Here is a 27,809-nt window from a genome sequence, read left to right on the forward strand (position 1 = left end):
GATTTAAGAGCCCCTAGCACCACAGGGGCGTCACTTTTTGTGTTCCTAATTACAACTTTTTTGTGGCGTTATGGCTCCTTGTAAATAGGAGTCCCTCTGATGCAGTTTTCTGAGTCAGAGGGCCAGGCACTGGGTGTTTGCCGTGGGCGTTCCGTGGCAACACTCCTTGCTTTGATGCTGCCCCAGATTTATCAGAAGCTATATATCTGTGGCAATGCCAAAAATGAACACCACCCCAGTGGTGGCATTAGCATGGCGCAACAGGGAGGAATGCTTTTATTCCTCCTCGTCTTTTGCTGTTTATATGTGTGCTGCATTCTGCAGCAGACATAGAAGAAGCAAAATGCCATGGATGATTGTTTATGTGCAGGAAGGTGTCCCTTCCTACACATAAACAACCATTCCAAAATGGTGCTTTGGTACTTCTATGTGTGCTGCATTTTGCAGGAGTGAGCTGTATTCCTGTAAATACAACACATCACTGCCTTTCAAAAGTGGCACAGCAGGGCGCTGCTAATATTGGCTCAGCACCGAGCTGCACCACTTTGGCAGAAATCAGGGCCTTTGTTTTTTTCAAATTTTGTTAATTACTGATGAGGAAAGATAAGTGCCAGTCTCCAAAATTGAGTGCTGTTGTCCCTCTCCGACAAACACAGGCTCAGAGCACTACCTTCACTTTAAAAAACACTTTCAGATGATTTACTATAGTCAGTTCTCTTTGCAATATAATCGCATAATAGTCTTGTGAGTTCAAAGAATGGCAGGAACAGTTTTGTAAAAAGTTAATGCAGTCTACATTTTCTTTTCTATAAAAATATACCCACAAAATGTAAGTTTATTTTTGAAAAGTAAAATATCAGAGGCCCTGAAGCACAGGGAAGTTATTCCTTCCGTGTGGGTGGGCATTGAACAAGATTCCTGCCAGGGACCACCAAGATGTTTATGTCAGCGTTGAGCAGAAAAGTCTGAAGGGGAAAGTCTACCTTAATAGGGCTGCCCTTCCAATGCATATGTTCAATGACCCTGTGTAAAAGTGTGGCCACGTAATAGGTTTCCAAACTTGGAAGAGTTGGTTTATTTTAAGGCAATGGAGGGTACCAACATTGATAATTGTAAAAGCAAACAACAAATCCCTTAGTGCTTAATTACATTTTGAAAGTACAATATTAGGTTGTTAATTATACTCTGTTTTTTATGTAATAGCCTTAAAAAAGCTGCAGACCTCTGCGACAGAGGGCGAAACACGCATTGTCTAGCTCACTTGCAATGGCTCATTCACTTGCAAAACTGTTCTACTAAGAATGTATTAATTTTCAATAAATATCATCACCATGAATACAAATCACTGGGGATTCTCTATAAATAGAACTGTTATATCTCCTAATTTGCTTTAAACTGCCTACTTGAATCCATTATTTTGAATATAAAGAGCCACATACAGACTGCATGGTGTAAGTTAGAACATTATGGGGGTCATTCTAACCCTGGCGGTCGACGACCGCCAGGGCTAAAATGACGGGAGCACCGCCAACAGGCTGGCGGTGCTCCCATGGGCATTCTGACCGCGGCGGTACAGCCGCGGTCAGAAACGGGAAACCGGCGGTGTCCCGCCGGTTTCCCGCTGCCCTAGGGAATCCTCAACGGCGGCGCTGCTTGCAGCGCCGCCATGGGGATTCCGACCCCCTTACCGCCATCCTGTTCCTGGCGGTTTTCACCGCCAGGGACAGGATGGCGGTAACGGGTGTCGTGGGGCCCCTGGGGGCCCCACTAAGATTTTCAGTGTCTGCATAGCAGACACTGAAAATCGCGGCGGGTGCAACTGCACCCGTCGCACCCTTTCTACTCCGCTGGCTCCATTCGGAGCCGGCATCCTCGTGGAAAGGGGTTTCCCGCTGGGTGGGCGGGCGGCCTTCTAGCGGTCGCCCGCCCGCCCAGCGGGAAACTCAGAATTACTGTAGCGGTCTTTTGACCGCGCAGCGGTATTCTGGCGGTACCCGCTTGGCGGGCGGCTCCTGCCGCCCGCCAAGTTCAGAATCACCCCCTATGTTTTTTCCCTAGTCATTCAGGGGCATATTCATACTCTGTTTGTGCCGGATTTGCGCCATATTTTTGCCGCAAATCCGGCACATAATTAACTCCATATTTATATTTTTGCGCTAGACATGTCTAGCGCCAAAATATTAGCGTTAAAGTCATTTTTTGCCTGCGGTAAACTACCTTGCGTCAATGAGATGCAAGGTAGGTGTTCCTGGGCAAAAAATGACTCAAATGCCCTAGTGCATTATTTATCCTTCTGTGCAAAAATCCCGCACGCGAGAAGGAGGGCCTTAAATAATGATGCTAAGCCTCCTTAGCATCATTATTTAACACCTGAGTCAGGGCAGGTGTTAGGGGACCTGTGGGCCTTTTTCCATGACCGGAGACTGTGGAAAGAGCCCACAGGTGCCCTTCCCTGACGCCAGGGACACCCCCACCCACCCACACCCAAACCTGGAGGACACCACAGGATGGGGAGACCCATTTTAAAAAAAATTTTTTAAAGTGTCATGGGGGGCCTAACCTGGGTCCCCCTACATGGCACTGTGCCCAATGGCCATGCCCAGACTACATAAGTCCCCTGGGCATGGACTTTGGGTTGGGGGGCATGACTCCTGTCTTTACTTAGAGAGGAGTCATGTCCATGGGTGTTGTGTGTCAAAAAAAGATGCTACTCAGGTAAAAGTCATTTTTTTACGCTAACCTGTCTAGCGCCATTCTTTCCTGCACAACCTCCAGTTTTCCCTACGCCCCCCATACCCGGTTAGCATCATGGTTTTTTACGCTAACCAGGCCTTAGTGCCAGCTTGCGCCATGCCTTAAATATGGCACCCAGCTGGCATTCTTTAATGGCGCTAGCCGGCGCTATACTTTTTACGCAAACCTGCAATAACACAGGTTTGCATCAAAAAGCATAAATATGGGCTCAGTATCCTAATGTTGCTAAAAAAAAGGTTAATTTGGGTTGAAGTACATTCTTGTTAGTAAAGCCAACCACTGTGGTATGTTTTAATTACTGAGTTTCCTACAGACTGATTTAGTCACAATGGATTAATTGGCTCTGTCTAGTGTGTTTCTGATGTAAAGCTCTCTGACACCCTACACTGGTATCAGTAGTGCTATAAAACAAATTAAATACATTTGAGAGAGAAAGGGCAATGGAGAGATGAGGGGCATTGGTGGAGCGTGGTAATGAAGGAATTCACAGAGAAGAAGGTTTGGCACTAAAATCTGCCATGGTACATGTACATCTGTAACGTTTTTGTGGGCATAAACATTTATGCATCCAACTTATTAGCTCCTCTAATTTAATTCTTTAAGTAGACATGTCTCAAGCATTTTCTTCTCGTAACACAAAGTGGGCATAGCAGTTAAAAAAGGTCCTTTTGTAACTCATCACATTTGCAGGCATCATACACTTGTGACAATCAATACAAATCCCAGACTATAAACTAGAAATGCTTGCCGTAAGAAAGGAGATGCCAGTAGCTGGCAGTGTCCCTCAGCAGTGGAGGGCCGTTGAGCCAAGCGCCAAACCCAGTGACAGGCACTTTATTAAATCAACATTGCTTTTAGGCTCCAATTCCAAAGCTTTCAATCATGGCTTATTAACAGATTTTATAATGGGACGTGACTGAGATCCCTGGAATTAAGGCTGAAGGCAATGCACATTTCTCACAGTGCCTGTCAGTGGGTGAAAAAGGTAAACATAAAATGAAAAACAAACTTACCTTTTTCATCTTGATTTCAGTCAGCGCAAATCCTCCAGGAGCCTCAACCAGCTCCCCTCTTTAAATCCTGACCCTGCTTTCATGCTGCAGGTGAGCATCATGAGAGCAGTGCCAGGATTGGCTGGAGTTGGCTGCCTTGACACTCCAGCAGGAACAGGAGGCCTGTGCCTGCTTGCTACCCAGCTGTCTGAGACAGCTAGGTGGAGAGGTTTACACTGCACATGTCAGACTGGGAATCACAAGACAGCTGGAAAAACTGACATGTGCAGTGTAAACTGGTGGAGTGAGCCCCACTCCCCTGCTGCTAGTTAGCAGGAATGCCAAGACCCAAACACTGCTCATGCTGGGAGGAGTGAAAAAAAAGGTAATTCATGTTATCACCGTTTTATTTTTCACTTTTGCTGCACTGGCAGCAGGGGGGCAACGCTCATCTGCCCTAATGGGGGGAGGGGGGTACCGCTGGGAGGGATGCATTGCATCCATATCAAATTCCCTCTCCTACCTAGCTTTGGAAGTGTTACAAAAGAGCACTAATGGTTAGTTATTGAATTATCCTTGCATTTCTATTTACTATTCATTTGAGGGAAAATGGCTCCTCAGTGTCTTTCAGATGGTTCTAAATGTAATTGAACAGTGAAAAAGAATTTGCTCGATCCAGCTATAACACTTCTGGGAAATGGGATTTTAAATGTTATTCAGGAGGCCCACAGTCTCACCCAAAAAAGGTGTTTCAAATCCAGTTTTAATCTGAGCAGTGCTTACTTTGTGCTTGTTGTTTTCGGTGCGGGCACCAACACTTATTTTAGAGGACCGGCACTTATTTTTGTGCATCAAGTATTTACTGCGAGCAAAAGACACTTATAGGAAAGACAGAAGAAGAGAAAAACGAAAAGCAATCACAAGAGGAGAAAGCAAAAAGCTGCAAGAGTGAGCTGAAGGGGCAGGGAGTAGCTGTAAATGGATTGGAGGGGCCCGAGATAGCTTCAGGATTACGCTGCATCAGTATTCCGTGTTTGCACATTTAATTGCAGGAGCCGCATGTTTAAGAGGAGGACTTTGGGCACTGGCACGTTTTTATTGACAAATTAAGCACTGAATTTGAGACTTTTAACAGCAAGCTTAATTCCATGCAAATTTAGAAAAGCAAAATGGAAATCCTGTTTTTAAACTTTGTAATGCTCTAATTCTTTGTAAAACTTCATAATTCATCTTCATGAAGAGCAACAGACATTGTCTAAGACTACTGCTGCATTTAAAACTGAATGGCCAGCAAACCTATAAAGAGTAATATTTAGGACCCATCACCATAACTTCACATTTAAAAAATTAATTACTAGTTCTTTTTTTCAAAGAGGGAAAGTAGAGGTACCAGCATCAAAATTAGGGGGGTGTTGGAAAAGAGATTCCCTCAGGAGAAATATGTCTTTCGAGTGGAGAAAGGAACAGAAAACATTGAAAATGCTCCTATGCTTTATGTTTTTCCACTCATAAATGTACATGTTACCCAATGGGCACATACATGTTTATGCACTTGTGTTTTTACAAGCTGTAACAGTAATGCTTCCTGACGCAGATAGCCTTCTCATGTCTCAACAGTCAGGTCCTGTTTATAAGGTTCACAAATTGGAGTTTTCTTGAGTCCTTCAAGCCACAAACCAGGAATAAAATCGATACTATGGTGCCTTTAGCAATGCACGATCTATAATAATGACTTGTTGATTTCTGAGACATTAGATCTCCTCTTTATCAAAGAAACTTAGGGCCAGATTTAAAGACAAATGATGGCGCTGCGCCAAATTTGACAGCTTCATGCACCGTCATTTTCACAATGCGGGGGTGAGCCATTTTAATTGAATATGGCACTCCCCTGTGTTTCCCCCAGTGCTAGCGCAAAATTTGCTGCTGTGCGCCAACGCAACCACCCTTGCACCATAGAGCAAGGATTGCTGCGTTGAGGGGGAGGTTGTTTTAATACAGGAAAGAACACCTTCCTACACAAAAAACAATCTTAAATGGCAATTTGCTCTTTCTATGTGTGCTGCAAAATGCAGCACACATAGAAAAAGCAAAAAAACGAGGAGGAATGAAAGCATTTTTCCTTGTTGGGCCACTCTGTCGCCACCCCAGGGGTGGCATTAGATTTTGGTGCTGCCTCATGTTTACAAAAACATGTACATCTGGGGCAGCATCAAAATGCTATAGGTGCTGCAAGCCCACAGCAACACCAGTTGCACACCCCTTCCATGTAAAGTGCTGCTTGTAAAGGGGCTGTATTTACAAGGTGTTGTTAAGCCACAAAAAGTGGCTTAACACCATCTTATAAACATCCTGCTAGGGGCTCTAAATATGCCCCTTAGACTGTAAATGAGTCTAACCCCTACTTAGGACGTGCCTGCCCCAGTGGTTACTAAATTATTTATCTTTCCTGTCCCGGATGTAGAGGAGCGGGCTTTCTGTGATATCTAGAGAGAAATGCAATCTGAAAGCCCTTCACCTATCGGAATGCCCCTATGCATTTACGTTATTCCATATATGTCACTGGCTCAAATTCTATAGCTGGCATTGTGTTACCGCCCACTGAGTCCAGCTGCAATGGTTGCAGAATCACTGGTTGAGTTTATTACATCACTGCTTTCATCACACACCACCTTTCTTGTTCTTGGTCAGGTATGATTTCAACGTATCAGCGAATGTTCCAACCCAATGCTCAAGCCATGGATTTGGAAAATTCTAAGGTCGCAGTAGGTCTGAAGCAACTGGTTCACTGTCCAACACATAAAGGTTGCAGTATGTTTGACCTTAATTTTGTTTCCTCAGTAAAGGTGACTGTTGGGCCCATGTGACCTCTGACCCGGTCTGATCATTTCTTTGTGCTTTTCAGATATTGACAACGGAGAAGGAAAGGCGGAGTGGCTTCTTTAATAACACTTCTGTTCTTGTGCAATTTCCATGCAAGGGGCCACTCTATCATGAGGAGTACTGTGCGCAAAAGACTTGGATAAAGTCTGCCAATGATATTGTTCTTCGTGAAACAAAATATGACAACATTTACGTTCAGGGGCTCCTTGGTATAATAAAGTTCTTAGAGCAGCTATGGTCCAGTGCAAAATGTTTTAACCCCATCGCTGCCAGGCCTTTTCCCCCTCCTGTGCCAGGCCTTTTTTTGCCTATTTCGGGCAGTTCGCGCTTAGGCCCTCATAACTTTTTGTCCCAATAAGCTAACCAAGCCAAATTTGCGTCCTTTTTTTCCAACATCCTAGGGATTCTAGAAGTACCCAGACTTTGTGGGTTCCCCTGAAGGAGGCCAAGAAATTAGCCAAAATACAGTGAAAATTTAGTTTTTTTCAAGAAAATGGGAAAAAGTGGCTGCAGAAGAAGGCTTGTGGTGTTCCCCCTGAAAATAGCATCAACAAAGGGTTTGCGGTGCTAAACTCACCAGCTTCCCAGCTTTCAGGAACAGGCAGACTTGAATCAGAAAACCCAAGTTTTTAACACAAATTTGGCATTTTACTGGGACATACCCCATTTGTAAAAATTTTTGCGCTTTCAGCCTCCTTCCAGTCAGTGACAGAAATGGGCATGAAACCAATGCTGGATCCCAGAAACCTAAACATTTCTGAAAAGTATACAAAATTCTGAATTCAGCAAGGGGTCATTTGTGTAGATCCTACAAGGGTTCCTACAGAAAATAACAACTGAAAAAGAACAAAATTGAAATTGAGGTGAAAAAAACTTAAATTTTTCTCTACGTTTTACTCTGTAACGTTTTCCTGCAATGTCAGATTATCGAAAATATACCGTTACGTCTGCTGGAATCCTTTGGTTGCGGGGATATATAGGGCTTGTAGGTTCATCAAGAACCCTAGGTACCCAGAGACAATAAATGAGCTGCACCCTGCAGTGCGTTTTCATTCTATACCGGGTATACAGCAGTTCATTTGCTGAAATATAAAGAGTATAAAATAGCTATCAAGAAAACCTTTGTATTTCCAAAAAGGGCACAAGATAAGGTGTTGAGGAGCAGTGGTTATTAGCACATATCTGAATTCCGGGGTGACCATACTAGCATGTGAATTACAGGGCATTTCTCAAATAGATGTCTTTTTTACACACTCTCCTATATTTGGAAGGCAAAAATGTAGAGAAAGAAAAGGGGCAATAACACTTGTTTTGCTAATCTATCTTCCCCCAAGTCTCCCGATAAAGATAATACCTCACTTGTCTGGGTAGGCCTAGCGCCTGCGACAGGAAACGCCCCAAAACGCAACAAGGACACAACCCATTTTTTTAAAAGAAAACAGAGGTGTTTTTTGCAAAGTGCCTACCTGTAGATTTTGGTCTCTAGCTCGGCCGGCACCTAGGGAACCTACCAAACCTGTGCATTTTTTAAAACTAGAGACCTAGGGGAATCCAAGATAGGGTGACTTGTGGGGCTCTGACCAGGTTCTGTTGCCCAGAATCCATTGCAAACCTCAACATTTGGCTAAAAAAACACATGTTCCTCACATTTCTGTGGCAGAAAGTTCTGGAATCTGAGAGGAGGCACAAATTTCCTTCCACCCAGCGTTCCCCCAATTCTCCCAATAAAAATGATACCTCACTTGTGTGGGTAGGCCTAGCGCCCGCGACAGGAAATGCCCCAAAGCACAACATGGACACATCCCATTTTTTGACAGAAAACAGAGCTGTTTTTTGCAAAGTGCCTACCTGTAGATTTTGGCCTCTAGCTCAGAAGGCACATAGGGAAACCTACCAAACCTGTGCTTTTCTGAAAACTAGAGACCTAGGGGAATCCAAGATGGGGTGACTTGTGGGGCTCTGACCAGGTTCTGTTACCCAGAATCCTTTGCAAACCTCAACATTTGGCTAAAAAAACACATGTTCCTCACATTTCTGTGGCAGAAAGTTCTGGAATCTGAGAGGAGGCACAACTTTCCTTCCACCCAGCGTTCCCTCAAGTCTCCCAATAAAAATGATACCTGACTTGTGGGGGTAGGTCTAGCGCCCGCAACAGAAAATGCCCAAAAGCACAACGTGGACACATCCCATTTTTTGACAGAAAACAGAGCTGTTTTTTGCAAAGTGCCTACCTGTAGATTTTGGCCTCTAGCTCAGCCGGCACCTAGGGAAACCTACCAAACCTGTGCATTTCTGAAAACTAGAGACCTAGGGGAATCCAAGATGGGGTTACTTGTGGGGCTCTGACCAGGTTCTGTTACCCAGAATCCTTTGCAAACCTCAAAATTTGGCAAAAAAAACACATGTTCCTCACATTTCTGTGGCAGAAAGTTCTGGAATCTGAGAGGAGGCACAAATTTCCTTCCACCCAGAGTTCCTCTAAGTCTCTCGATAGAAATGGTACCTCACTTCAGTGGGTAGGCCTAGCGCCCACGAAAGGAAATGGCCCAAAACACAACGTGGACACAACATATTTTTTCACAGAAAACATAGGTGTTTTTTGCAAAGTGCCTACCTGTAGATTTTGGCCTCTAGCTCAACCGGCACCAAGGGAAACCTACCAAACCTGTGCATTTATAAAAAATCAGAGACCTAGGGGAATCCAAGAAGGGGTGACTTGTGGGGCTCTGACCAGGTTCTGTTACCCAGAATCCTTTGCAAACCTCAAAATGTGGCTAACAAAACACATTTTCCTCACATTTTGGTGACAGAAAGTTCTGGAATCAGAGAGGAGCCACAAATTTCCTTCCTCCCAGCGTTCCCCCAAGTCTCCTGATAAAAATGATACCTCACTTGTGTGGGTAGGACTAGCGCCCACGAAAGGAAATGGCCCAAAACACAACGTGGACACATCACATTTTTTCATAGAAAACAGTGCCTACCTGTGGATTTTGGCCTGTAGCTCAGCCGGCACCTGAGGAAACCTAGCAAACCAGTGCATTTTTGAAAACTAGAAACCCAGGGGAATCCAAGATGGGGTGACTTGCGGGGCTCTGACCAACTTATGTTACCCAGAATCCTTTGCAAACATCAAAATCTGGCCAAGAAAACACTTTTTCCTCTCTTTTCGGTGACAGAAAGTTCTGGAATCTGAGAGGAGCCACAAATTTCCTTCCACCCAGAGTTCCTCTAAGTCTCTCGATAGAAATGGTACCTCACTTCAGTGGGTAGGCCTAGCGCCCACGAAAGGAAATGGCCCAAAACACAACGTGGACACAACATATTTTTTCACAGAAAACATAGGTGTTTTTTGCAAAGTGCCTACCTGTGGATTTTGGCCTATAGCTCAGCCGGCACCTAGGGAAACCTACCAAACCGGTGCATTTCTGAAAACTAGAGACTTAGGGGAATCCAAGATGGGGTGACTTGTGGGGCTCTGACCAGGTTCTGTTACCCACAATCCTTTGCAAACCTTAAAATTTGGCAAAAAAAACACATGTTCCTCACAGTTCTGTGGCAGAAAGTTCTGGAATCTGAGAGGAGGCACACATTTCCTTCCACCCAGCGTTCCCCCAAGTCTCCCGATAAAAATGATACCTCAATTGTGTGGGTAGGCCTAGCGCCTGCGACAGGAAATGCCCCAAAATGCAACGTGGACACATCCCATTTTTTGAAAGAAAACAGAGGTGTTTTTTGCAAAGTGCCTACCTGTAGATTTTGGCCTCTAGCTCAGCCGGCACCTAGGGAAACCTACCAAACCTGTGCATTTTTGAAAACTAGAGACCTAGGGGAATCCAAAGTGGCACGACTTGTGGGGCTCTGACCAGGTTCTGTTACCCAGAATCCTTTGCAAACCTCAAAATTTGGCTAAAAAAACACATGTTCCTCACATTTCTGTGGCAGAAAGTTCTGGAATCTGAGAGGAGCCACAAATTTCCTTCCACCCAGCGTTCCCCCAAGTCTCCCAATAAAAATGATACCTCACTTGTGTGGGTAGGCCTAGCGCCCGCGACTGGAAATGCCCCAAAGCACAACGTGGACACATCCCATTTTTGACAGAAAACAGAGCTGTTTTTTGCAAAGTGCCTACCTGTAGATTTTGGCCTCTAGCTCAGCCGGCACATAGGAAAACCTACCAAACCTGTGCATTTCTGAAAACTAGAGACCTAGGGGAATCCAAGATGGGGTGACTTGTGGGGCTCTGACCAGATTCTGTTACCCAGAATGCTTTGCAAACCTCAAAATTTGGCTAAAAAAACACGTGTTCCTCACATTTCTGTGGCAGAAAGTTCTGGAATCTGAAAGGAGGCACAACTTTCCTTCCACCCAGCGTTCCCTCAAGTCTCCCGATAAAAATGATACCTGATTTGTGGGGGTAGGCCTAGCGCCCGCGACAGAAAATGCCCCAAAGCACAATGTGGACACATCCCATTTTTTGACAGAAAACAGAGCTGTTTTTTGCAAAGTGCCTACCTGTAGATTTTGGCCTCTAGCTCAGCCGGCACCTAAGGAAACCTACCAAACCTGTGTATTTCTGAAAACTAGAGACCTAGGGGAATCCAAGATGGGGTTACTTGTGGGGCTCTGACCAGGTTCTGTTACCCAGAATCCTTTGCAAACCTCAAAATTTGGCAAAAAAAACACATGTTCCTCAAATTTCTGTGGCAGAAAGTTCTGGAATCTGAGAGGAGGCACAAATTTCCTTCCACCCAGCGTTCCCCCAAGTCTCCTGATAAAAATGATACCTCACTTGTGTGGGTAGGACTAGCGCCCACGAAAGGAAAGGGCCCAAAACACAAGGTGGACACATCACATTTCTTCATAGAAAACAGTGCCCACCTGTGGATTTTGGCCTGTAGCTCAGCCGGCACCTGGGGAAACCTAGCAAACCAGTGCATTTTTGAAAACTAGAAACCCAGGGGAATCCAAGATAGGGTGACTTGCGGGTCTCTGACCAACTTATGTTACCCAGAATCCTTTGCAAACATCAAAATCTGGCCAAAAAAACACTTTTTCCTCTCATTTCGGTGACAGAAAGTTCTGGAATCTGAGAGGAGCCACAAATTTCCTTCCACCCAGAGTTCCTCTAAGTCTCTCGATAGAAATGGTACCTCACTTCAGTGGGTAGGCCTAGCTGAGGAGTGTGATTGTTTATGCGCAAGAAGGTGCCCCTTCTTGCACATAAACAATCACTCTGGCATTTTGCTTCTTCTATGCATGCTGCAGAATGGTATTAGATTTTGACGCTGCCTCAGATTCACATTTTCTTGTAAATTAGGGGCAGCATCAAAAGCAATGGGTGTTGCAGTAGAACGCCCATGGCAACCCCCATTGCATGCCCCTCTGACACAGAAAACTGCATCAGAGGGGCCCATATTTACAAGGAGGCTTAAAGCCACAAAGACTGATGTTACACTTCCTTGTAACTATAGAGAAGCAGTTAGCGCCATCGGAGTGTCACAAAAAGTGATGCTTCAGTGGCGCTAGGGCCTTGTCAATCTCATATGTCTTCTGCCGTTTTCTGTAAAGATCTTAGGAAAAAAATGTTAACAGGAGCCTTTCAGAATTCTCGGAACACTACCACATGCTTGACACTGGTCTACCTGGGTTTCACACTGCATATGATACCAAACCTTCACATGTTTCTGTCCTTGATACCCCCTAAATGGTGGTGGACAAGGGAGCTTTGTGGCTCTTGTGTTACTTGATCTATCAGCTGCCTTTGATATGGTCACACATAAAATCTTGATTTCCAGTCAGGCAGAGGTCGGTGTCAAAGGCACAACTTTAAAGTGATCTGAGTCTTACCTTCAAAATAGAAGTCAATCTGGTCATCTCCCTACTTTTCATTCTGAGCTCAGAACCATTGGCCGAGAGGTTCCCTTAGGTTTGTGTCTGAATCCTGTTTTATTTAATGTTTATCTCAGACCTCTGGCTCAGCCGAGCCATAGTCTTAGAAATAACTGTATGAATTATACAGAAGATACTCAACTGATTGTTACGGAGGTACTTTGTTTTTCAACAGAGTGGGAAACGCAAACCAACGAAGAACCATAGTTATGCATTATTACTTCATAGTGTCAACAGCAGTCCAATGGCAGCAAGAGTCATTTTTTGCGCCCACGCACACCACTCGGGTGCACAGTTACGTCACTGGCACCTCTATTGTCACCCTCAGTGGCAGTGCTGTGCCTGGCACTGCGCCGTCTGGTGTCCGCTGCTGGTACAGCAACACTGCTGAGGCTGGAACAGTCCTCAGTGTCCCCCAGTGCTAGCTCACTCGGAGTGGCTGATCTTGGTCCCATAATGTGTTTGATCACATTTGTGATCTGCACAAGTCCATTGACAACGTCCCTGCTGCTGTGTGCTGCCTCCACTTGCGCAGCCACTGCATGACGGGCAATCAGTGCTGTCGAATTTGCCATCCTGTTACAGGAACGACAGAAGCTGCCAAACATGGTACGGAATCTGCACTCCTGTCTGCGCTGGCTCACCTCCTCATGGCGCAGCTCCTGGCAGAGTTCACGGACAGCACTTGTAAGGTCCCTGGTGTCCTGTGATGCCTGCACCTGTCCCTCACACAGCTGTACAATGTTACTATTGAGGGAGTCAAGTTGGCGATGCAGGCCCATCATGTTGCGGTTATGTTTGCGCAGGTTTCTGTCTAATGGAAGGATCCACTTATTTTGCAGACGCTGCTGCTGCAACATAGCAGCTTCCAGGCCACCGAATAAGGAGGGACCCTCACCTGACTCATGCTGCTGTGCCCAGGACTCTGTCACAATCCTGCGTGGTGCTGTGGTTGGATGACACCTGCCCTCCTGAATCTGGCTGCGCCTGTCTGGTGCTGATGGGGTACTTGGCCCTTCCTGCTGCTCATCAGAGTCGTTGCTGAGCTCTGGCAGTGGCAGTGCCCTGGGCCTGCGTCATCCAGTCACTGTGGGGAGGGACCCACTGGTGTTCGAATCTGAGGGCAGATGGGTGTCTGTTTCGCCTACCCATGCAGATGCTATGGCTGCTGGGCCTGGCCCACCAGGAACAACAATATGCAGCATGTCAGATCTGTATGTTACATTTTCGGTCAGACAATGGCATAAAGGAACAGGTACTGCTCTACAAGGAGTTGTGTGTGTTGTGTTCCTCTGGGTGTCACTATACTTAAATACATTGTTGTGCTACTTTCAGTTCTAGGTTGTGGACTGCCACTCCCATAATGCATTGTAGTGCTGCTTCTAAGATGTGGACTGGACTACTTCTCACACTGTTACACATTACTTGCTAATTCCTAAGGGGCTTTTGTGCATACACATTTAGGGTTACAAAACAATATTGCAATAACATTGGCTGGTACTTGGTGTGCCGGAGGTGTCGATCTCTGTGACCCCAGTCACAGCTTCAGGGAAGGGTGTGGACTCCATTAGGTCCTCCAATGGTGTTGATGGTGCCTCTGTGGGTGGAACGCCTCCTGTACCCCAGGCCTCCGCAAGTCTCCTTGCCACCCTCTCCTTTGCACGGGACCGCAGGTCATACCACCTTTTTTTTTATCTCTTCTATGGAGCGCTGTGCCACTCCAATAGCGCAGATTTTGGACTGTATGTCCAGCCATAGTCTCCTCTTTTCACTCTCAGGCACCTGGAGTGAGCTTTTTCCAAACAGGCGGTCATGGCTCCTCACCACCTCCTCAGTTAGTACCTCAAGCTCCTGCTCGCTGAATTTCAGCTTGCGCTTCCTTTCACCCTTATCTGTGCTTGGCCTGGGGTATCCATCCTGGCTCAGGTGTTCTTGCTCCTTCTGAGTGCTGCTCTGTGTGGCTGGGCTGCTCTCTCTAAGGATGCTGGTTTGGGTGTGGCACCTGAAACAGCCAGGGATGACTAATTTCCTGCTGGTGATGTCATCAGGCTCCTGCAGGTGTGCATTCTCGAACTTTCTCGCAATTTGCGATTTTTTACCGAATCGCAAAAAAATCGCAATTTGCGAAAATGCAATTTGCGATCCGGTAAATGGGCCTCGCAAATCACAAATAACAATTTTAAAGAAATCGCTATTTCCGAATCGCAAGATTGTTACATGGCCAATTGCGATTCGGAAATAGCGATTTCTTAAAAATTGCTATTTGCGATTCGCAAGCTCCAGTTTTCATACATATGGCCCTTAGCTTCTTAACCATTTGAGCTATGTAAGAATGACTGAAATGTTAGATTAATCTTAAAGTTGTTTCTTTATGAGTAGGCTATGTTAATAAAACCATTGGAGAATGGGAGTGATTTAATCCCGGAATGCATTGTACTTACCTTAATTTCTGTTTGTCTTTTAGTGCACGGATGCCGAGAAGAAATTGGGAGCTCTCATTTTGTTTCAGAAGGTAGTTACATTTATTATGTGTTTAGAATGTTCTTTTTTTAAACTTGCAAGATAAACTGAAGCTGTTGTGTTCCCATGAAGACATCATCCTCCGATTGGATGCAACCAGACGTTATCTACTCAAGACTTGCAACTTGTTATATTATTATAAAATATAAATAAATATGTATACCCAGACTGAGATGGGGAGGCCCATTTTCTTTGTGAGAGATCACTCTAACTCAGAATAACTCTGAGATACATTAGCAACAAAAACAAATCCGAATGTGTAAGAGATTCACTTTATCCTGCTCTGAATTTATTTGTTAGAGATTCTACTGCATCTATCAGACTCCTTTTTATTAAAAGCTTTAATGAAAGATTACATACTATCACATTTGAGGCAAGAACTCTTTATGGGTTCTGCTAATGTTCTCTATCTATTTTTAAATTAACTTACAATAGAGCTTAGATTTTATGGAACATGCTTCATGCTTTGTAATTTATTGTATTGAGATTAAATGCTTTGCTAAGATAGAATTTGACAAATTCATGATTTAATAAAATCTTGAAATAAAATCAAAGTCTCATTATTGTCTACAATTGAATCAAACCAAATATTATTTAATTGTGAATGTGAAGTTGTTTTCCCTTTTTGATCTGCCTAAAAGGTCTTGCGTTATTGGCTCAGTTGAGATGCAGGAACCTCATATTTCCAAACGTTCCCAATTCTCAGAGCATAATTTTTGCACTAACAACAGGAAGTCCCCTTTTGCCACTCCTATTAGATTTCTGACTGCTGCTCTGCGTGGTTCCTCCCACAGCCTTTCCCTCCATGAGACATCTCAGGTTTTATTTTGCTCAGGTTTTCACTCTTTCTAGGTAGGTCAATAAATTATTCTCTTCCTGCTTGTCAATTTTGAAAAAACTTCCCAAAATTCTTAATTTCCTTCCCAGTCACAACTGTCTATTATTGGTCCACTCAATGGATTATGCTAATTATTTTTTTGGGCATCACCTGGCTATCTCCTCAAATGCCTTTACTGAATTCAAACTGCTGTGTCTTGCTTTGTCTCTCCCACCACATTCCTTAGCATTAGAGGCCTTTGTTTTATTACATTGGCTACCTTTGCCTAAAAAGATTATGTTTAAATCCTTGGACATTGCCCACAAAGTGATTCACCAAGCCGGACCCCTTTATCTTCAACAACATTTGCTAAGCACCTCTTGCAATCTGCTGGTGCCAATCTGCTTTTCCATCTTAAGTTCAAAAGAGTACATACAGGTGGCAGAGCATTTTCTGTCTAAGCTGCTCACCTCTGGAACAACTTTCCTTACCCTCTCTGCTCTATCAAATGACTTTTTTTCTTCAAGAAATCCTTAAAAACCTACCTGACTTTACACACACTAACTTGCTTTGGGTTTGTTTTGGCTGTTATCAGTTCTGGTGCACTTTTCTAGATATCAGCTATGCTTTTTAAGACCCTATTTTAAAAAACTTCTCAGTAGGACTCCTGGAATAATTTATAAATTCACAAAAAAGTTTGATTTGCTCTGAGCAGAGCAGTAAGATGATATTCACAAACTGTTATTTAGGACGTCTAAGTGGACTGGTTTGACATCTGACATAGCCAACTTAAAATCTCTGCAACGTTGAAGTTAGTCATATTCCTAGGGCCATATTTCTCAAAGGGGTTGTGTCGTTCTTGCACCACGCAACATCGTGCAAGTCCGACGCACTCTTAAGGCAGACTTATCAAGCCCAGGTATGGCCACATTGCATGGCCTTGCCTGGCTTGATAAATCTAAACTAACACATGCACCCTCAAATCACTGTGTTCCATTACTCTGTCCTGAAAATCAAAAGCGCTCCATGGGTGGAACGTGGGTTTTCCCAAACATCCACCCATGGATTTTGGCTCATTCCCAGATTTATCATTACTGGTAGATCTGGGAATGTGTCAAAAACCTATGCCTTCCCCGGTGAGGCATAGCAATTAAAAATATATTTATTTCTCATTGTCACTTCCTCTTTCTATGTGTGCTGCATTCAGCAGCACGCATACAAAAAGGAATATGCCTCCGGGGTTTGTTATGGGCAGGAAGGTGTCCCTTTTTGCACAAAAACAATCCTGCTTACAATGCACATTGGCGCTAGGCAGCACATTGTGCACCAGCGCTTGGAAAAGCGAGGAATGCGCTGTGCAATGTTAAGTATGGTGCATTCCTGCCCTTTCATTATCATGCAGCCCAGAAAGGTGACTTGCTCCACTGCGCTGTGTGACATAATGATTAATACGCCCCTTAGTATTTTATCAGCAGATGCATGGCCATTTGGATCCTCTTGGGGACCCTCCAGTCTGCCAGGTCAACAGATACTCAGGTCTGTTCTCCGTTGGTGGTGGACCACACACCATATTTTGCGATCCCCCTTCCTAGAGGGAATGTGACTGTCTCCATAACAAATGTTGGTTGGTGTGGCAGTAGGCTTCAATGACAAGCACTTTGCAAAGCAGGCATCATGTCATTTTAGCCCTCCTCTACAAAAATATGTAGTTACCAAAAGTTAACTCCCAAAGCAGTAGTTTGTTTCCAAAAAAAAAAAAAAAAAACAATTGCCCTGAATCGCAGGGAGATTTCTCTTAAGCATCAGTGTGATAATTTGATTTTCCTGTCCGGGTCCTTCATGTCATGCATGGCAATCCCTGGCATAAAAATCCAGTGACAGGTATCACACCCTAAATTATGTCTCAGTTCATCAATTGTAGTGCTTCACAAACAAAGCCAGCTTAGGCCCCACTTGTGCAAACTCTGAACATTTCCCACTTCTAAACTAAGGGAAGATAAACTACCAATCTATGGAAGTATACATCGTCACCACATTTTAAAATACTCTCTTATGGCCATATGTACCAAAATGCAACTTTACATTTCTTAAATAGCGACTTCACAGCAATCGCTATTTAAAAAATGCAAAATGCTATGTACAGAGATACTGATTTCCTAATAGCGATTGCTACAAAGTATTAGGAAATCGGTATTAAGAGATCCCATTGCATTTTAGTCAATGGGCCAGTTTTACTTTTGCTAAAAAGTGATTTCTTATTAAGAAATTGCTGTTGATGAAATTGAAAACAAGGTATCACAAAGGACCCCTCTTTGTGCACCCGAAAAATAGGGGTGCACCTATAGAGGACAATCATGCCTAAGGGGCGTGTGTGTGCTCTATTGCAATTAAAAGAAAGTACATTGTGGTGATTTTTTTAAATTACACATGGCTACCACCCACCTCAAGTCGGTGGTAAATGCATCTCCTAAATGCCCAAGTTACATTTAGGAAATGATTTGTACATTAGAATAGGAATCGCAAATAGGAAATCCCTATTTGCGAATTACTCTTCTGGGAATTGCAAATTGCGATTTCTACAAGGTAGAAATCGCAATTTGCAATTTCTTAAAGGCCTTTGTACATAAGAAAAGGCTTTTGCATTTCTTAACGGCCCGAAATATCGAATCGGACCGTTAAGAAATGCAAAAAGTCTTTGTACATCTGGCCCATTGTCTCTTATCCCAAATTCCTCTCTGCAAGTTTCTGCTAGTGTCAGCACGTTATAAATCTGCCACAACGTCGTTAACATTACACTGCTGCAAACCAACGTGAAATATAATGGTAGTTATTTTACCGCATCGGTTGATTTTCAACTCAATAATAGTTTCAGATGAGGTTCCATTCTGTCTGCCATGGCAGCAGGTGGGACTTGGACGTTTTCAAATTGTAGGAGTATAAGGAGCACTAAATTCACTAACGCCTAATCTATCATTCAGTAACTCACAAATCTCTGGGTGAGTGTACGGTTTGCTGACAACAAAGCACGGCAACACAGGACAGTAATTGCCTCTTTGTGTTTCCGAGCACTGCAGTCAGCCAAACTTGCGCTAACTCAGAGATATTTGGAGTTAATTTATGCACTCAAGACGCCAAAAAGGAATGCAGACCCCATTTGTGCCTGCACAGCTCAGAGAACGGGATTCTGATAGCCCTGGCCCCCACTACTTTGCATCGTTAACTTGAATCTAATTTTATTTTATCTTTCTAGGACAATGTCTACATATCACGTAAACATGTTGTCAAGGCGATGAAAAAGAAACGCTGCCTGCACTTTCCATAATTTGCCACTTTCAAAGCACAGATTGGTTCTCGCTCTTTCAGCGTTTTAAAATAAACAGAATCTCAGTGTGTAACAAATGTAACGATTTACCCCATGAACCCATAGTGAAAATTCACATTAACCAACCAGTGACAGAGAATCGACAAGGACATTATGGGTCGTCGTTCACAGGGTTTTGCTAATTTAACAAAAAGCATGAAATTAATAGGAAGACAAAAGTTCTCTGCCTTTTGAAATATGCCTGGAATTCCCTCTAGGCATCGATAACAGATATAATTCACCTGCACAAAGTCAATCCCTGAAACAAAATGTACAAAAATTACAAACACACCTAAGAAGACACATTTCATTTGACATTCTTTGGTGATAGACACAGGTAGGTACATCATTAAACAACTGTATGCCAACATAATTATAACCTACCGTCATTAATCAAATAGGCATAATTAATGATAATTGAGAACCTCCCCCTCCCCCCGCACGGATGTATTGCTATTTTGACTACTCAAATATAATGAAGATTTATTGATAAACCATGCTAATAAACTGGCTAAACACTCCCATCCCAGCTTCACTCAACGGTGTCCCAAGATTTATAAAACGGGGGGTCTCCTGAGCAAGGTCTTATTTTCTTTCGAATGTAGATCTTTTTAAAAAAATGCATTGCTTTTCCAAGACAAAATGGGTGGTTGGCACAATAGTCTGACAGGAAACTGAGACTACATGAACAAACTATGGCCCAGGTTTATGCTAAAGTAGTGCTGTGTGGTGCTGCACCACAAATAGCAGTGCTGTTCCACTTTTGAAACCCAGGGGTGCACCGTATTTACAGAAATACGGCGCACCCCTGCATTTCCACCTGCGCTGGGACTGAGTTAAGCTGCCTAGTGCCAACGCAGGCATCCTTGCACCATAGTGCAAGGCTATCTGCGTTGAGGGGATAGATTGTTTATGTACAAGAAGGTGTCCCTTCCTGCACATAAACAATCTATAATGGTGATTTGACACTTCCTTGTGTGCTGCAAAATGCAGCACTCATAGAAGTACCAAAGCGTCATTTTGAATGATTGTTAATGTGCAGGAAGGTGTCCCTTCCTGCATGTATACAATTGTCCATGGCATTTTGCTTCTTCTATGTTTGCTGCCAAATGCATAAAAAAAGCAAAAAATGAGGAGGAATAAAAGCATTCATTTCCGTTTTTCCATGCTAACGCCACCCCTGGGGTGGCGTTAGTTTTTGGAGCTGCCTCAGGTTTACAATAACTTTCAAATCTGAAGCAGCATTAAAAGCAACGGGTGTTGCGGTGGAACGGCAACAGCAAAACCGATTGCATGCTCCTCTAACGTAGAAAACTGCGTCGGATGGGCTCATAATTACAAGGAGGCATAACGCCACAAAAAAGTGACATTACACCTCCTTGTAAGTATGGAGCAGTGCTTAGCGCCCCGGAGTGTCATGAAAAGTGATGCTCCTGTGGCACTAAGGGCTCTTAAATATGTCCCTATAGTGCTTAAAAAAAATGCTTTTATTGAGTCTTGAGTTTTCTGCAGAGTCGGCTGCATCTTTCAGAGATAGTAGAAAAGGACTCTAACTTTTAGGGACTAAATAAGGGAAGAGCTTTTCCTCCTTGTCTTGCCTTTCTGATTCCAGGCACAAGTCACAACAGCAAAGTCATGCTCTGTAAGGCATGATGGGATAAAGTCTATACCGCTGAAAGTCGGTTCTGGGCAGGGTGTCTAAATTTGTCAACATTATTACCCGCAAATGTACTGTTTGTTAAAGCGCGAACAAAACAAAGGGGCAGCTTCCAGGGGCATTCAGTGCATCAAGAAACCATTTCCCAATTCTCCCTGCATCTACCGAAGTAGAAGTGGAGGACGCTCCTTTTCGTCACATTGCAGCTAAAACCTGGAACAGCCTACCACACACATCTCCGGACCAACACCTCACTTCTGGAATTCTGAATGGCCCTCAGGACCTGGTTGTTCGAATAAGCCTCTGGGACCTGCAAGTGCCTGGATACCCTTTCAGGTGATTAGCCATGCTTCATAAATCCTGATTGATTGATAAGTACTTATTGATTGATTATGGCTACAGCAAAGGGCCACTGTGGGCAATGGGTGTACTGCAGCTGTTGTCTGTGCCCTGCTCCACACCCTTTCGTCTGTGGTCAAAATGCTGAGAGCCACCATCCTCCCTCACTGTGCCTTTTACATTTTGTACTAGCCCATTGATACCACCACAACCACCATCCAATTTGCAGCCCCATTTTCTTTTGTTACCTTGCCTTGTTCACTTCCACCTCCCTGTACAAATTACTTGCACTTGGAGATGCTGAAGCAGTTGATTTCCACGTTGTCTGTGCTAGAATATTTCACTTTTGAACCATCCTATGGCAGGAAATCCAGTCAGCCAGCCCGGCCAGACAGCCTGCTATGAGTATATGGAAGAAATCAGTGGGTTACTCATTGGAATTGGGGAGAAACAAATGGAAAATGGCAGAGTATTACCTGCTTCATTCAATTATTACACAAAGAAAGATTTTATATGCCAGAATTTGGTGCTGGGATCAGAGATCGGACGTCTAGATGTTGGCGTCAACAGCAGTGCTAGCGCAGGTGTTTTACAAAAAAATATTAATGAATGTTCTTTTATTATGAGTAATGGATTTGTGTAGAAAAAGCAATAACGTAGAAACATTAATGCACGCATTTGAAAATGTGATCACAATGAGAGGCTGCCAATGTTCACGAAGTGTACTTATTAATAGTTTATTTTAATATGAAATGTTGAGTACGTGTTAGATTTCTGTAGTGATATATCATATTAAGAGTTATGCATCATGTATTAGCTTTATTAAGTGTAGGCCTTAACATAGCGGAGGTCTTGGCCTAGTTGCCCGGCCTCATGTCAAACTGTATTACTTAGTGTTTAATAAAATGGCTGTCCTAGAGAGTTAAACTGTGATTTTCCATTGTATTGTGTAAATGTGCTCGTAGATAAAAATCTTTATCATGAGAACCCATTGCTAGAAGTGCTGCTCTTGCTAAATGTAATATTTTGAGTGTAAAATGTGTAAGACTGACTTTCTCAGGAGAAGAACAATGACTTGAGTATAAGCTGCAACATTATTGTTACCTGACGAGTCGGACGATGAGAACATTACAAGAAAAGCCAATCAGCGACAGGTGAACAGAGTAGTGGTAGAATTTATAGATTTGAAGTTTTTATTTTATTGGACAAAGTGTGAACATGCGATCCCTTGACCTATAGGGACTTGGGATGTAGTTTTTGGGATGTTTAACTTAACAGGACTGCACTGAGAGGAGATGTCGCCAGTCTCTCTATTCTTCTTGAGGGTTTACCTCCATTCTTTCAAGCTGCTTGAAGACTTTGCCTTTTGTGAACTTTGATGCTGAATCCTGATGCCTTGCTGATCAAACTGATGTCCTGATGACGAAGACTATCTTAGCTTGCTGATCCAATAGAGGAGAGGTATTCTTGCACCTATGTGTTTGTTATGCCTATTTGCGTTTTCTTTCTAGGTACCACTCCCACAGTTTTGATAGAGCCATAGTTAGATGTTTTCCAAATTTGTGTGACTAAATTGTTTTGCATGAAGCCCAACATGCTGATGCTAATCTGGTGCTAGTTAAGGATTCTCATTAATGAAAGTCTGCGATAGGGAATAACGTTGATGTATTTCTTTGCTGAATCTAAATGTAGGTAATATAATTTGCGCAATTGCTATTGTTATTAATTTGCACTGTAACCTTAGAATGTGTAGTAGATCAAGTTTTGATTAGATTGTGTTACTTTCACAGGTGTGGACAGCCAGTGTTGTTTTTGTCTGTTTAACATTTGATTTAGAAGTTATCTTAAGTGACCTTAGAATTGTTAATATAGATAAATAAATATTTTAACTTTTACTAAAGATGTGGTTATTCATGGCTGAAAGGTCATGGTGTGTGAAAATTACGGACTCCATTGATTATAAATGTTATTGATTATCATTGGTTATTGGCATTGATGATTATTCATTGACAATTGATATGCATGTTCTGGTGGGAACGTCTTAATTGAGAGTCAAAATGTTCATCGACCTATTCGCGTCCCCTTGTAAGTTTACTTATTAAGGTCAGACGCGTTAACAGCAGCCTTGTGAAATTAATTCCCTAGTTCTTTGTCTGTCCCTGCTAAGGGAAGTACATTGTTCTTCAGGGTTGATTTTGTCCCAGGCATGGACGGAAGTAGGGGAGCGAGAGCCAGGCATTGTTTCTAGGGATGTTTCAATCAGGAGTTGTAAAAGGCAAAGGAATGGCTAAATGGTCGGCACAGAAGAGAGGAATGGGTGTTCTGGCTGTAATCACGTATGGTAGCAAAACGAGATCTAGCAGGTGTCCTGTAAATGACTGGCAAGGTGAAGATTAATTTCTCCTTAAGTCACGAAGTTAGATCACCGGGTGGAATAGGAAGCTATAAAGGAACAAATGAAGGCAGATAAATTGCTTTTAGCTCCCGGAGGTCTTCAAATGAGTTTGCCTTTACTAAGTTACTGTGCTTGCCTATGCAAGGCCTTATAAAGCCCACCATCAAAGGAGGACCTGTAGTTAGCCTATCATGCGTTCTTTTCGCAATAAGAATGAAAAGGTGGGAGGGAGTAAAACCTGGCTTCCCCGGAAAGCTTCATTTCTGATGAAGACTACTGAAAAAAAACATTCTGAAATAAAATAAAGGTGAGAAAAGTAAAAACATAAACACGATAAATGATATAGATATTGAAAGTTTGCCCTCCAAGATTATATCCAAATATACAGAATGGAGCCAAGCATCGTAATGAAACCAGTACTCTGTCACACTGCAAAGAAAAAATACCACTTATGTTTTTGTAGTTCCATTGTAGGAGCGTCAACAGCCTTAAGGCTGAGTGCAGCATTAAATCCGCAACTAGTTTACACTTCTTCAGTGAAATGTGAGTACTTTTAAATCCCAACATAGAAAAGTCACATATTAAAAGGTATATCTATTCAGAAAAATAACCAGCAATGCAATATAAAATAAGCTACTTATTTTCAATACAATATACCTAAATGAAATATAAACATTAAACTAAAAGATACATTTCAAATGCATAGAGAAGTAAAACAAATGTATGTTGGCTGATATTATCATGGATGGCATCACGAAGGACAGCATCAGGATATGTATTCACCACTGGTATATACGTTTCTCGGCAATGTAATTATTATGAATGGCTCAAGCACTCACGCTGAATACATTCATGGTCACATTATTTGACTGAATGGTATGCCAATCACACTTGCCTGAGGAAATATAGAAGTTTTGATGGATAAAAGTGAATAACATTGATGTGTTTCAACCAGAGGCTCTGAGTGACATCAAATAGGTGAAGAGTTAAACTCGAGTTGTCTATGTTGCCCATGATATCAGTCAATGATGTAATATGTGAGATCAGAACCAAGACATGACAAAGCATAAGCTATATTCAGTTGACTGAACAATAATTGGCGTATATTAATGGGTTTTGGGGTTTTTAACGTTAGCTTGTGTTTCATTCCAACACGAACTATAACAACACTTTCTTCTCTTAGCTAGACTGACCATAAAGTACATTTGAGTACAGCAAGTGAGCAACTGCAAATCCGAAACAGAGAAGATAAGGAGTTCTACCCTAACACATTACATGCTGGACACTTTGGTAGATACATATGTGGGGATAAGAATGGGAAAGTTATGAAAGTTGTTTCAGAGAGCTTTTGGAGGTGTTCCTGGGGCTTGGGGTGGGCACCTGTGGACCCACTCCATGGTGTTTGACCATGGAAATGGGCCCACATGTCTCCTAATGCCTGGTCTGACCCAATCAAGCTTGGCACCATTATGTGGGTCAGCCTCCTACCCGTGCGTCATTTTAGTACGGGGGATAAATATGGCGCTATGGGGATAGCATCATTTTTTGGATGGGAATGCCTACCTTGCATTTCATTGAAGCAAGGTGGGTTCACGCATCCAAAAAATTACAGAAATGCGGTACAAACAGAGTATAAATATGCAGGTAAATGCTTTACACACCTGTCTGCGAAATTAAGCCTCACTGCTCATCAGCCATGCTACCAAGTGGAAACTTGGAGCAAGGATTAAAGTATTAAGACTTTACTGGACTTTATTTGTAAATGTGGTGTTTTTACTAGTTGTAAAAAACTACCTTTCAACTTTGACCTCATGTTTAAGTAAAGGAGTCAGAAATTAACTGAAAAGAAAAACAAATTAATGGAGCCTCAGCATATATCAAACTAGTCAGAAATCAGCTGGGTTCACCAGGAATGATAGGTCAGGATGGAGAAACACTTTGCATTTGTTAAGTGTTGTGAATGATTGAGGGCAGGTAAAGTCAGTGGCCTAAGTATAGAAAAATTCATGGGCCAAACATTTCACTGCAAGATAGCTATAACATAAAAAGAAACAAAAAAAAGCTATACGTTCCAGAAAGTACAATGCTGCTAACAAAATACCAAGAACTGGTAGAAGGCCCCAACAAGCATCGACAATGCCAATAAGTCTGGCCTGTGAATTAAAGATTTTTTTGTGTCATTGATATGTTTAGGCACCCAATCAGTCATCATACATGCACTCTGTCATGCCCCACTACCCGCTGACTCATTTGTCCATTCACCTTCTGATAGAACCACAATGAAAACAATCAAAAACTCATTAACATATGCATGATAAATTAAAAGAATAAAAGTAGGAAACATGCTACTGTCTAGACAAAATGGACATCTGCTTTGAATAATGAAACTAAACATAGCAGCTTGTGTCCATCATGCATCGGTAGGTAAATAGTCTATTGTTCTAAAGTTTAAGCTTGGCCTTTACATTTAGAACCAATGTGTTGGCAATCATAATGATACACAGTGGACAACAGCATTCCATACTGGTCTCCTAGTTTAGAGGGAGTGGTCGTGTGAGATGCAGTAAACTGCATATGAAATGAGTGGCAAGCACATCACCCACTAACACTGTCTGGAGAGCTGTACTTTCCCTATAAGAAACAATACAATAAAAATAGAAGCAAATGAAGAGTAAAAAGAGGACAAAATTCTAAACTAAAGGACACAAGCTCCAAACCCCTTGCCCATTTGGTTTTCTGTGATATTCCATACAGCAAATACCTAAATGTAGGCTTGAATACAGAGCCATAATCTACTCTGAAATACCAATCAATCAATCAATCAATCAATTTATAAAGCGCACTACGTACCCGTGAGGGTTTCAAGGTGCTCGGGGAAAGGGGTGGGGGGAGGGAGTGCTGCTTCTGATCGAAGAGCCAAGACTTGAGGAGTCCAGGTCTTGGTGGCAAGGTAGGAGAAGGATCTGCCGCCGGAGGTCTTTCGCTGGATGCGGGGGACGACGGTGAGGGTGAGGTTCGAGGAGCGGAGCTGGCGGCTGGGGGTGTAGAGCTGAGTCTGTTGTTCTGGTCGGCAGGTCCGGTGTTGTGGAGGGCCTTGTGTGTGTGGGTGAGGAGCTTGAATGTGATCCTCTTGTCTACGGGGAGCCAGTGAAGGTCTCTCAGGTGGTGGGAGATGTGGTTGCGGCGGGGTATGTTGAGGATCAGTCGGGCGGAGGCATTTTGGATGCACTGGAGACGTTGCAGGTGTTTGGCCGGGCTGCCTGTGTAGAGTGTGTTGCCGTAGTCTAGCCTGCTGCTGACGAGGGCCTGTGTCACGGTTCTTCTTGTGTCAGTCGGGATCCACTTGTAGATCCTGCGGAGCATGCGGAGGGTGTTGTAGCAGGAGGAGTAGACAGCTGTTTGGACGTGGAGAGGGAGGAGTCGAGGATGAATCCTAGATTGCGTGCATGATTGGTCGGAGTAGGTGGGGTTCCCAGTGTGGTCGGCTAACACGAGTTGTCCCAGGCTGAGGGGGTGGAGCCGAGGATGAGGACCTCTGTCTTGTCCGAATTCAGCTTCAGACAGCTGTTTCTCATCCATTCGGCGATGGCCTTCATACCCTCGTGGAGGTTGGTTTTGGCGGTATGCGGGTCCTTGGTGAGGGAGAGGATGAGCTGGGTGTCATCGGCATAGGAGATGATGTTGAGGTCGTATTGGCGGGTTTTGTGCGAGGGGGGCCATGTAGATATTGAACAGTGTTGGGCTGAGGGAAGAGCCCTGGGGTACGCCGCAGATGATGTCGGTGTCTTTGGACCGGAAGGGAGGGAGGCGTACTCTTTGGGTTTGGCCATAGAGGAAGGAAGTGATCCAGTCGAGGGCTTTGTCTTGTATTCCGGCTTCGAGGAGCCGAGCTATTAGGGTGCGGTGGCAGACTGTGTCGAAGGCAGCAGATAGGTCCAGGAGGATTACGGCTGATGTTTTGCCGTTGTCCAGTTGCCATCTGATGTCGTCTGTGGCGGCTAGAAGGGCGGTCTCGGTGCTGTGGTTCTGTCTGAACCTGGACTGGGAAGGGTCCAGGATGTTGTTTCTTCGAGGTGGCAGGTCAGTTGCGTGTTGGTGATTTTTCAATGACCTTCGCCGGGAACGGAAGCAGGGAGATGGGACGGAAGTTCTTTAGATCTTTAATGTCAGCTCTGGGCTTCTTGAGGAGGGCGTGGATTTTGGCG

The sequence above is a fragment of the Pleurodeles waltl genome, chromosome 6 (genome assembly GCF_031143425.1).
Source record: "Pleurodeles waltl isolate 20211129_DDA chromosome 6, aPleWal1.hap1.20221129, whole genome shotgun sequence".
Taxonomy (NCBI): Eukaryota; Metazoa; Chordata; class Amphibia; order Caudata; family Salamandridae; genus Pleurodeles; species Pleurodeles waltl.